This window comes from Cygnus atratus, chromosome 1 (assembly GCF_013377495.2).
Source record: "Cygnus atratus isolate AKBS03 ecotype Queensland, Australia chromosome 1, CAtr_DNAZoo_HiC_assembly, whole genome shotgun sequence".
Classification (NCBI taxonomy): domain Eukaryota; kingdom Metazoa; phylum Chordata; class Aves; order Anseriformes; family Anatidae; genus Cygnus; species Cygnus atratus.
Genome location: NC_066362.1, coordinates 39,387,356 through 39,399,997, shown reverse-complemented (window position 1 = coordinate 39,399,997; position 12,642 = coordinate 39,387,356). Strand labels below are relative to the sequence as shown.

Here is a 12,642-nt window from a genome sequence, read left to right as displayed (position 1 = left end):
TATCAGTTTTCAAAATGATCTATCCCCTGTCCTCGTGATGACCCACTCTCTGGTATGCTTCATGTCATCTTTGTCCTCATTTTGTCAGCAAGGCTGTTCTCAGCTCCAGTTACAGCACAGACTCAAGCAGGAAAAACAAGATCACTTGGGGAGTTCACCGAGTCACTCAGGAACTGAACAGATGTGAAATAAGAATGGAGCTCTCAGAGTGGGTAGTGGACAGAGTTCAGTCATGTGAAGTCAGAGAAAGTGAGAGGAATTATTTCATTTTTATAGGCCTTTGTTATTTCTGAAGCAGCAGAATATCATCAAGGTGAGTCCTAGGTCTTATTACTTTGTATAACTATAGTCAATGGAGCCAGAAGCAAGCTGGATCGACTGCAGATTGAAATACCTTGGAAAGAATGTTCGCAAATAGGTGAACTAGCTTAAAGTTGCATATACGTAATTATGGGTTTTGTTATTATAGCTACTGATAATTTGATTACCATGACAAAGTGTGGAGCGAGGAACAAGAGGAACGGCTCTAGGAAACATGCTGCTTAAGGAATAAACAGATGAATGTTTATTGTAGCTGTGCTAATGGACATTTAGGATCATGTTTAAATTAAGTGTCTCTATACTAAGCACATAAGAGGAATCACCACTGCAAAACAACCAGATTTATTTTTGTTTTAACTTCTTCATAAAGAAACATAAGAAATGAACTCAAAGAGATCTTTTACTTATTCATGAGCTTTTGGCCTTCCTAATCACTTTTATAATTGTGATTCTTTGTGATGCTACTCATCCTGTTCACAATGGAAACTGCTGCTCTCATCACCTCACTGTTTCTAACTTCCAAATTTATCAGATTATGGCAAAGACTGTGTTATTCCTGTTTCCTCATGAACTTCCTTCTCTTTCTGCATTTGACTCCTAAAGAGCACTTATGCATAATATCATTGAAATCCACTCCTCAGATCAACAGAATCAATCCTGAGGGTTGGGTCAGGGATGAAAGGAGGTCCTTGTGATTACAATGATAAGAAAAGTAACAGCAGCAACTTTCCCAACAAGGGGAAAAAGATAATTTCACTGTCATATAATTGTCTGCTATTACTTACCCAAAGGTATGCAGAAAATAACCTAAAGTTAATAACCTAAGTTAAGCTTTGTACATACTCTACACATGCAGCTTGGTTTATCAGTCTTTTCCAACAATGACACTGGAAGGTCAGTTACAGAAATCCTTTTTTTCCTTGTGTCTTTTTGGCTATCAATCATATTGCTATCTTTAAAGTCCAGCAAAAAATACCATCAGATATTGTCTGCCAAAGTCCAAATGTGACAGAGCACAGGCTAAGAGATGAGGTTCTTTTCCTGCCTAGCCATCTCAGAGGAAGACTGAAATATTGTCTGTCACTCAGGGAATAACTGATTATAGGCTATACCAAAACCACGTAACAAACATAAATACTACAGAAACATTGTGATGACAAATCTTATGACCGGTCTGAGACAATCATATTGTTTCTCCCAGTGTGTATCAAGCAGCCATCTGAGAATCTTAGCAAGAACGTATCTGCAACCAAAACTCTGCACAGGAATCTGGGATAGCCATGGCAAGTATGCAGCATATAAAATGCTCAGGCCAACCGCTGTTGATATATAAACAGTGGCTGAATGTAAAGCAATGTTCAGGTTAAGCATTTCTCAAGTGCAGGTTAAAGACTTTACAAAACTTCACATACAGCACCCAGAATGAAAAGGTTGAAAGCAACCTTAAGAACTCGCTTAGTCCCTTCCCTAACCAAGGCAGATTCATATCAATGCCATTTCTGACAGAAATTTGTCTGACTTCATTTTTGTAGGCATCTAGGAATGAATATCATAGGAGCACTATAATTTCAGTGCTCCTCTTCCCAGAGGCATGGTAATAATATTCTAATTCTGGTCCTTCTCCCAGTACATATTCATGGAAGAGTACTAGCAGATCCATGTACATATCCTAAAATTAAATGTTATTTATGCAGCTTCATTATAAAATATAAAAAGCTGGGGCCTTTACTCTATTCTAGGTTAGAGGTTTTTTTATTGGCATCACTGGTCACATAGAAATGAGCCAATGCTTAGAAAAGAGTCTCTACAAGCCATCTCTTAGCCAGCCTCCTTCATACTGAGCTATTTAAAAGGACATGCCTACAAAAGAAAAATTTAATCAGAATGATTACATTTGAGAACCATGGCTGTTTTATCACTTTCTATACAATTGTCCTTATCCTTCTGTTTACCATTACGTCAATCTCTCTGTAGCCACTGTTAACACATGAGAACTTTAGCATCAGTCAGAAACATGGCAAAACATAAGGTTTGTTTTATCATCTGCGTTTCTGGATTTCAGTCACCTGCTGAACTAAACAGGAGAAAAAGAACACGGGCAAGAAAAGAGATTTGTTTTAGTTATTAGACAAATTATCTCTAGACAAACATTCTGGCCCAGCAGGTTTTTCATGTCTAAAGAGGCTGCTGACAAAGTGTGGTGAAAAGGTTATTCCCCATTTTTATGATAAGGGCAGAGGCAGATAAAGACCTCTCAAAAGTAATATATATATATAAAGTGGAGTAGGACATTATATAATATCATAAGCACCAACCCTTTAACAAGCTAGTATTCTGCTTACACCAAAGAAGCTGCTACAGTTGCCATTGCTATAAAGAACAGAGGCAATGAATAGAAAGTACTGAATGTGGCAATGAAATATCCCTCACAAAGTATTCCCACTAAAAATCCCATACCAAGCAAAAATAATCTTTAAATTACATGAGCTGTTAATGAGTCAGATAAAAGCTAGAGATCTAGATTATATTATGAAACATCAGTGTGTATTCAGCTGCATTCTGACCTTGATTTGTTCTTTACACTGAGCCACTGAACTTATGGACAGATCCCAGCACATTCATTTTCCCCTTAGGGACAAAGTACCAAATGGTAGTGTAATTGTCAAGGGAAAATTATTACTCTGTTCTGAATTATTTCTATCATAAATCCAGCACAAGTCAAACAGACTCTGCCACAAAAACGACAGGGTTGCCGTACAGTGATGAGAGTCCCATATACAAGTGCACCATAAATCCCTTAGTCCCACCACCCAACAAAGTCATTATAAGTCATGTGTTTAAATCAAAATTAGAAAATCCACGCTGGCAGGAAACGGATAGACATTGTTGAAACAATGGAAATGAGATGATTTACTTGCCACTGATTTAAAACTCACCCTGCATCATCTGTTTCCTATGAAATGTGTAAAGCATGACTAGCTTTCTGTTTGGATAATTTCAAAGGGGGAAAAAACAGCTCTTCAGAACATAGATATGCAATTCAGATTAACATGAGTTCTGTTTCTGTGCATGCACAATATATGAATAATTAATGATATACTCATTAACCCACAAAGTTAATGAGCTTATCCCACAGTTTAAAATAAATTGGATTCTTATTCATTGACTCATTCTTTTACCTTAATGGTTAAGTGTCTGAATTAGACTAAGTCACAGAGAAACTTAACTGTAGTTGGCTTTTTTCTAACCCTACTCATTTCTTCTGGAAGTACTGAGGACTGGGGCCCCTGTTGATGTATTCAGGATATATTCTCCCACATTGCTTTAACAGCAATGCTGTGGCAGAACCGATATGTTGAACCCAGACACAGAAAACAAGCTTTCAGCAAGGCAACTCATGCAACAGGGAAGTAAACTCCTGTAGTCATGTATGTCACCTTCCACTTAGAATCATAGAATCATTAAGGTTGAAAAAGACCTTCAAGATCATCTGGTCCTACTGTCCCCCTACCACCAAGGTCACCCACTAAACCACGTCCCTAAGCACCAGGTCCAACCTTTCCTTGAACACTCCCAGGGATGGTAATTCCACCACTTCCCTGGGCAACCTGTTCCAATGCCTGACTGCTCTTTCTGAAAAGAAACGTCTCAATTCTACAAGTCTAGAAATTGAAAGATTAAAAACTTAAGATTCCAGCCATCCATATTCAGGAAAGAAAGCTGGAAAAATAATGCTTTCTCATAGAAGGCTAATGAGCAATCTGTAACAAAGCCTCAGGGAACTTGAGTGTAAAAGCCTGATCTACCTCATCTTCCACTCTCAAAGTTGGGCTGACTTAGGTCCAGACAAAGACTCTGCTTTTCTAAGACATCCAGTGTGACTTAATTGAGGCACTATTTGTAACAGCTGTAGACTTCCACATAACTAGTACAGGAATGCACATCTGCATTTTGATAAGTATAACAGGACCATTTGGCTAACAAGCCCATTTTAAGTGCTAAATTTAATCAGCATTCAACCTCTCCAACATCAAAGGATTCAGAGAGTATGACAGTTTTAAGTGAAGCATGCTTATTATTATGTTTTCTTACATGCAAAATATCTGAGGACTCTTCAAGTGACATTTAGCTCCACACAAGAGCATTTTAAGCATCCTTCATAGAACAGTTCAAATTCATTGCAATTATCAGAGTAATCACATGGTTTAAATTATCTTGCATAGATTTAGAGTTGCCAAATAAGCAAAGGCTAATGTTAATTTTAATTAATCATCTCTGTTAAAAAAGAGGGAAAAAAAAAAAACAACACCCAAACCTTTGAAAATTGGCAGTTGCAAAAATACAACAAAAATTTTCCTTAAACTGGGTTTAGTATCTCTCCTTTCTTCTTTCCCATATGCAAAAAAAAAAAAAAAAAAAAAAAAAAAAAGGAATTTAAACAGAGGAAGAGTGCAAGATGAAAAGGAATGATATTACTGTTTAAAATTAAGATTAAGTTGGGTAATGTCATGTTTTTCATCATTGCCAAACTGATTTTGGAGAAGTGAGCCACACTTAAATTAACTGGTGCAATCTGAATGTATTTCAGGGGCTAGTAGAGGTCAATTTCACATAACTCAGTTATTAAAAGTATTATTTATTTATTTTCTTTCATGATGATTTTTTGGGAGGGGCAGAATGAAACAGCCCTTCTACTCCTTAAGTTTTCAATGAGCAATGACATCTATAAGAGTATGCTTGAACAAAGTCAGAATTGAGTTTATTATTAAGCACTATACTTGTTCATATCTCCCTCCTTTCCTTTCCTTTCCTTTCCTTTCCTTTCCTTTCCTTTCCTTTCCTTTCCTTTCCTTTCCTTCCCTTCCCTTTCCTTCCCTTCCCTAAAAAAGCCCAAAAAACAACAACAACAAACCCAAACCACCCCCCTCCTTATTCTTTAACTTCCAGGTGTGGAGTATTGACATTCAGGCAAAAACACCTGACCATTCAGCTACTCGTGGCAACATCACTTCTCTAACTACTAGCTGATCTTATTTCTCGACATCAAAAGCCAAATTCTGGTAGCAAAGATCAATAACCCCATTTGAACCACTGACAGTACTGGTGCCAAAAAACAGCAGGGGGATTACCACCATTTACACTGAAGCAATTGCTGGGCAGTGGGACTCACAACTCTGGTTATCCTGTAATTAAACCTCTAATATTTATGCTTCCATATAATATCCAAAATTATTACAGATAAATATGAGGATTTTTTTCTTGAAGTTGCTGGTGCAAATATGTGCATATTAAAATTAAACCATGGAGCTGAAGTGATGTTCATTGTAGTTTTCCTTCTCCAGAGGTTAAGATTTCATTTCTTGTAGCATTTGAAGTCTTCCAACATATCTAGGATAATTGGTTCCATGTTACAATTGATTGTGTTACTTGAAGTCCTGTTCTTTGTAATGTCAGGAAAAGTCAAGGTATTCAAGGCCCCATTTAAAATGCTGGGTCTAGATAATAAGTAGCAACAAGAGTGAGAGTTCTCATCTGGCCTAATTGCTGTACTTCAAAATGTTTCCGAATTTCACCAGCCATATCCAGGGTTGTTGACCTTGTTTGACTTGGCTTATTCATAAACCCAACATTCATATAGTGTCCATTTAAATGAATAAACTGTGCAGTTTAACCCCAACCCTCATTATTACTCCTCGTAGCATTTGCTGATAATTCAACATATACAAAAAACAGATATGCTAAGCAGCTGCCTTAATTAGTGCCTCTGAGTACTAGTTAATGGAGTGAGTATTAGTTCGATAGTTTATATCATGCTTGATTAATAGTGGTATAGATTTACTATTTTAATAAACGAGGCCTCATCAAAATTATTTCAGTGGATGCCACAGAAACTCTTTTTCACTGTCACAAATTGTGATGGTGGTTCGACGCACAAGCAATTGATTTAGATACTGCTTTCTGCAAGAGTTGTTGTATTTTCTTTGACATAAATACTCTCTCAGTGGGCCATAGCAGCTGTGCCTTTTTTAAAGGAAATAGAAGCCACAAATATTTTAAGGTAGCCATCATTCATTCCATATGCTGTATGTCAGTCCATATGTTCTGTGACATATCACAGCCTTGATATCTGCTTTACATGGAGATACACATTTCAGCTTATGTTTGCATATGTTCATAAAAGAAGAATTAAAGTGACTCTTGACAGTAAGCATGCGAAAAATCAATTCTTGCTATTGGAGTTATGTATCATTTGTGCATCTGATTCTGTTGTGTAGTTAAGAGCAGTGAAGCAAATTGTACAACACATTTCAGGGATGCACTGGTGCTGAGAGAACATTCTGGACATTAAAAAATCTACTAAGTGCAGGGGAAGAAATCTGAAGCAAAAGCAGGGAAAGAATCTGAATTTATGTATCAAAAGGTAGGTTGACACTGCCTTTCCCCTTACCCTCAGACTTTGGCTTTCTAGAGTCAGCAGAACTCAGAACTTGGAAAGAAGCAAGTCAAGAACTGATTAGAAGAAGGAAAACTATTACTATAACTCATCACATACCTGCACCAGGCTCCTGATTTTGGCCTGCTGAATGAAATTCTGAGAGAGAGGAACTTTCATGAAAGCCATCTGAAGAAGGAAGCTGCTTAGTTCACAGATAATTCTGAAGGTATGCTTTTGTCATTGCTTATTTCTGACATAGCTCTCTGTATTTGTGAAGTCTACAGGGACAGGTTTTGCTGTCCTTAAAAAATCTTAATCTGTAGAGACGACAGCTTCTTCTCTCCCCTAATCTGTGATAGGAAACAGACAGCACTGCAAAATGGTCAGGCTGTTTCCTTTGCTGCCCGTAAGAACCGTCTTCCCTCAGGTCTACTAATTCTCCCACCCACTTCCTCAAAGACCGAGTCACTGTCAGTCACACCATGTATTGGTGTGACTGTCATAGAGATACTGAGCTATGTTTTCCACTGCATTCCAGACTTTCTCTCCTATTCTCTGGTTTCCAAAGCAGGTTCACAGAACTGAATGCCATGAAGAAGCAACAAAGACTTATGTGGACACAGAAGCATCCCTGGAGCAGAAGAACATATATTTAAGAACATCACTTCACTTCAGCTGCCGGACATGATTGCAGAGCTGCTTTCCACCTTCTGTCAACAGTCCTGGTCAATCAGAGATGTCCCAGATGACTGGAAACTTGCTAGTGTGACACCCATCGATAAGAAAGGTCATAAGGAGAATCCAGGGCACCTACAGGCCTGTCAGCCTGACCTTGGTGGCAGGGAAGGTTATAGAACAGATATTAGGAAAATTTTCTTCTCAGAAAGGGTATTTAGGCATTGGAACGGGTTGCCCAGGGAAGTGGTGGAGTCACCATCCCCGGGGGTGTCTAAGGAAAGGGTAGAGGTGGTACTTAGGGACATGGTCATGGTAGCCGATATTCCAACATTAGCGGTAGGCGGACAGTTGGACTAGGTGATCTTGAAGATCTTTTCCAACCTTAATGATTCTATGATTTCTCATGAATCCAGTTAAGAAATACGGCAGGGAAATATGCAAAATCTACTGTCAGATTTTATCTTTGGCCTTTGTTAATGTGTATCCAATGAGTTTCGTCTTGGCATGTTCCACACCGTCATTAGGCCCATGACTCAAAAGGGAACTGTCATGAAAATCTGAGCATCCAAAGAACTCCACCTCTTCAATGGTAGAACAGAAGGCAAGATAATGATCAACAGCAAGGAAGAATGTCGGCATCAAAATCTTGTTTCTGAGAAACTGGCATGCAGACCAAGCAGCTATCATCTTAACACAGTAAGTGCCTATGGCAGAGGCAGAAACAAGGGGTATTAGATATACATTAGTGTTCAAGAGACAAAACAGATGGATTCTTCCAGAACAGGAATGAGCAATAACTGTTTTAGATGAGAGTAAAATAAGTATCCACAATTACATCTAACCATCTGATTCAATACTGATTAACACTGAATACAAACCAGACGTATTTCTTTGACATAATATTGGATTAATTTAACCTGTTTAATGAGTGGTGATAAATATGAAGATTTAGAGCCCAGCAAGGAAGAACTAGGGGTGACACAAGACTGCTAACCTCAAGAGGGTAATTTATCTTATCCCATGTTATGTGGCTTTGAGAGGTTGGGAGTGCATTTGTCTCCGTTATCTGTCAGTGCCATGCAAGGAGACAAGCTCAGATCTACAGGTCTACCTTTGGGACACCTAAAGTAAAGTGTGAAGCATTCCACCTCACATATTCACTAACACCCTGCCCCAAGGAATGAGAAAGACGGGAGAAGCTGACAACATTATTCACACTCTCAAGAAACTGTAGGATCTTTCTTATTTCCTGTGACACTATTTATTGGAGCTCTCTGAACTACCTTTATTAAAGTTTAGAAGAGATACACAGTTCCATTCATCTTCTCTTTATCAGTCTACCATCAATACATCCCATTTACTACAATCAACTTAGTTTCAAATTGTTCTGAAATCCTTTACAAAACATTCTAAATAGATAAAGGATCTTCAAGAAGAAGGGAAGAGAGAGCACCAAGGTTCTGTTCTTGCTCAAAAATTTTGGGAATGTATTTCCATAAGCTATGTTACTGCCAAGGCTACAGCACTGTGGATCCGCAGGGTGTATGCACGTACTAGAGCTGAGAACAGAATTATGTTTAAAAATCTGAAAAATAAACAAATTTGCAAGAATTCAAACACAGTGGGCAAACTGCAGCTTTCTCTTATTGTTATTATTCTGCTCAACCCTGCTTGATTAATTTTATGGAACCAAAATGCACCAAGAAAGAAGAAGGAATATATTTACATATAAAATGGGCAAAAGTTTAGGAAATTATAGAGCTTAATGTATTCCTTGGAGGTAACGATTCATTTATGTTTATTTTTGAGAAATCATTATGCTGGACAATAAAAGGATAGCAAGCATTTTGGAAGAATAAAATCTCCAAAATAAATTATATTCTTTCAGCTTTCTCCAGATCTCAATGTTATTAAATTTTACTAAAAATAAGATCTGTACTTGTTTCAGAAATAACATCAATTAGCATTAATATATAGGAATATCATATCAAGACTTACCATATTAGGACACTGGAAGAACTGAGTCAAACCTTTCTGCTGTGGAATGAACATTATCTGTATCAAGTTGAACAACACACTAGGGAGTACTTTAGAAATCTCTATGAAGGATGGGGTATTTTGAAGAAATACAGTCTATTTAATACAGTAACAAGAACTGCTTATGTTGGAAATTGTTTTTAAAAGGACAAGTGTGGATTTAAGTCATTTATGCATTATTTTATTACTGAAAATAATATGTAGGGGTTAAAATAAAAGTATGTATTCCACAGTTCTATAAGTTCTTCTAAGTTCCACGTTTATAGTGGTAGACAAGATGATAACCCATCAGTACCACTAGGGACCACATCAGAGGACACAATTACGCTTTAAAACAGCCAGTCTTCTCTGAAGTCAGTCTAAACTACCAATTACTACCTCTGTGACTGGTCAATAAGGTTACTCACCTTTCCTCATGTAGCAGTCAGAGACAATTGCCTGTTTTTAATCTCCCCACCATGTAACATTATACTGGGAGGGAGAAACACATTCTGTGCCTTGGACATGAGATAGAATCAGCGCTACATCCACAAGGCTAGTAACATGCAAAGTGTAGTACTGCTCTGACAAAAAGCGAAGCAATTTTCTGAACTGTACTTTGCAGCCAAGAGGGGAAAGCTAAGCTGCCTTTAGGCTAATGGTGGCCTTTTGAACATGGACTTTTTGAGGAAACTGAAAGGGTCTGTGTCATTTTGATAGCCCTCAGATCTTGTTTTTGGGATGCTGCTGTGCATCTGTCACAGCAGAGCTGCTGTGCTGTACTGCAGCATCAGCGTGCGACTCCACTGCTTGTCCCCACAAGAGCTTTCACATGCACTTTCATACACCCAGAAGTTCAGGTGCTCTGCTCCCAAGGTCTGCCCCAAAACACTCCTCTTCTAACAGACTCTCAATGCTTCTCTAGTCCTGCTCATGGTAAAGGAGCAGAGAAAGAAGTAGGTCTACCCCTGGTCTGTCTTTGCCTGGGAGAGAGGAAATGAAAAGAAAAAAATGCCAAACACTTCTTAGAAAGGTACCATACAGCTAGCCAGCCAATTAGAGTATCTTAAACATAACTATACTTAAGTATAGTTACTTTTTTGTTATTATTATTTCTTTAGAAAGATGATAGATGAAGTAAAAAAAAAAAAAAAAAAAAAAGATAACAGTATACCCTATCTACCACTTTTAGTCAAGTCAACATATCTTATTGCTATTCTTTGAATACTAACTATAAATCTATTTGCAAATATGCTTTTCTACTTCTCTAGATCTCTCCTTCAACCAAATCTGTCACACACAGACCTGCTTGTAAGGCATATATTCAAGACAGTACTACTAACAGGAGGCAGAAGTTTAAAAGAAGCAGGAACCTATCTGTGCATCCCCTTTAGAAGAATATTTCTGCTTATGTAGTATCTACATATACGAACGGGTTTACAGCGTAAATATTTAGCTCAACTACTTTTTTCCATGGTGTATGAGTAACAAATGCAGTAGCCATCCACTGCAGTTCACCATTAACAGAAGAAAGTCAAGTTTTTACAACATGAAATTTTGCAAAAAAAACTCAGTGTTCCGGCATAGTTACCTGTGAAAAAGCAGGAGGACCCAATATCCATAAAACTGCTTTGGAAAGTATGTTTGAAAACATGTTTCTTATCTAATGTCTGGGTGTTTTTTAGGTAGAAAAACTTGGCCGGACTATGCAGGTTGGGCCTTTAATCAAGACCTTGCCTTTATGCTTTATGAAGAATACATCCTAGAGCAGTGGCTCAGTACTGACTCAGAAGAAAAACACCTACCTACAGGAATCAGCTTAAGAAACAGCTTTTTTCAATGCCTAGATTTTCTCTGAAGTCAAGCCACATATGACTGCATTCAGTTCATGGAGAAAGAAGAAAGCCACATACTGATTTTGCATAACTGCAAATTATTTCAGTTTTATTAGACATAAAGCAGCTCTGAGGTGCCAAAAAAAAAAAAAAAAAAAAAAAAAAAAAAGGAACAGACTGTTACCTGACTGAATATGTATTAGTTCTTCCAATAGTCTAGGTATTTAAAAATATTCTGCAGTATTCTACTAGCCAAGGAGTACATGGGTCACGGTCCACTTAAATGATAACCTATTTATAACTCTGTAACGTTGCCAATGGGAAGAGGATACAAGGCAAGAACGAAAGGCAGTGCAAAAAGCAAAAGGGGGCTCTTCCTCTCCCTGTCATACCTCCTTCTCTACTACATCTCTGGGCTATTAAGTAAGAGCTAATCACTAGTTTATGTCATATATTCAGGCTAGCACAGGCAGCAGGAACAGAGTGGTAGGGCACAAAACTGTTTTTAACTGCAGTGAAGCTGGAAAATCACTGAGACATAATTTCTGCGTGTCATTGTGCCTGAATCTCAAAAAATCTCTGGTGACCATTTCTAGTGAAATGTACCTCAATACTGCCAATTCTTGCAAGCCCCTGCTCAAATATGCCTATAAATACACTAGCAAACGGAAAAGCCAGTAACATCAGGAATTCTTTTCACACAGCCTTTGACATCATAGTGTTTTACTGATGCAGCGTTCCCAGGGACCTCAACAATCTCAAAATTTGAAAAGTTCCACTACTTTCTTCTCATTCTTCACTTTGATTACCAACATATTGGATGTATTGACTTCAAAACAGGAATGATTTCATTGTCTCAATTCATAAAGAAGGCATTACCTAACCAGCACTATACATGTTAATTATATAACTCTGGTCACAATAAAACACAAAAAGCTGTATAAATTCCAGAAATGGTCAACAGAACTCTGACTACATTCTGTGAGAAAAACGTCATGCGGAAAAAGAGTCTGTTCTAGCAGACTACAGGAAAAGAAGGATATTGGAAAAATGATATAACAGCATAAGTCAGGGCAAAAAAAATTCCTGAAGCTTGAAGGTGCCTTCCATCACAACTAAAATACAGCACAAGGCATGCTTAGAAAAAAAAAGCGGGGGGGGGGGGGGGGGGGGGGGGGGGGTTGGGCTGGAGGGGGAGGAGGAGAGAATGGGTGCTTTAGGGAGAAACAGAAGAAAAAAAAACATTTCTTGTTCATTAAAGAAAGTGGAAAAAGATTATTTACCTCCAAAGTGTTAAATTGAACTTGCTGCAAAATTGATCAGACCCCTCTAGACTCGGAAATACCCTATGGCAAT

The 12,642-nt window shown here is 38.0% G+C and overlaps 1 protein-coding gene across 1 annotated transcript in view; it reads right to left on the bottom strand.

Moving 5' to 3' along the window:
* Positions 1–12,642, bottom strand: part of TRHDE (thyrotropin releasing hormone degrading enzyme) — a 203,504-nt gene that overhangs the window by 25,859 nt on the left and 165,003 nt on the right. The window lies entirely within an intron of this gene.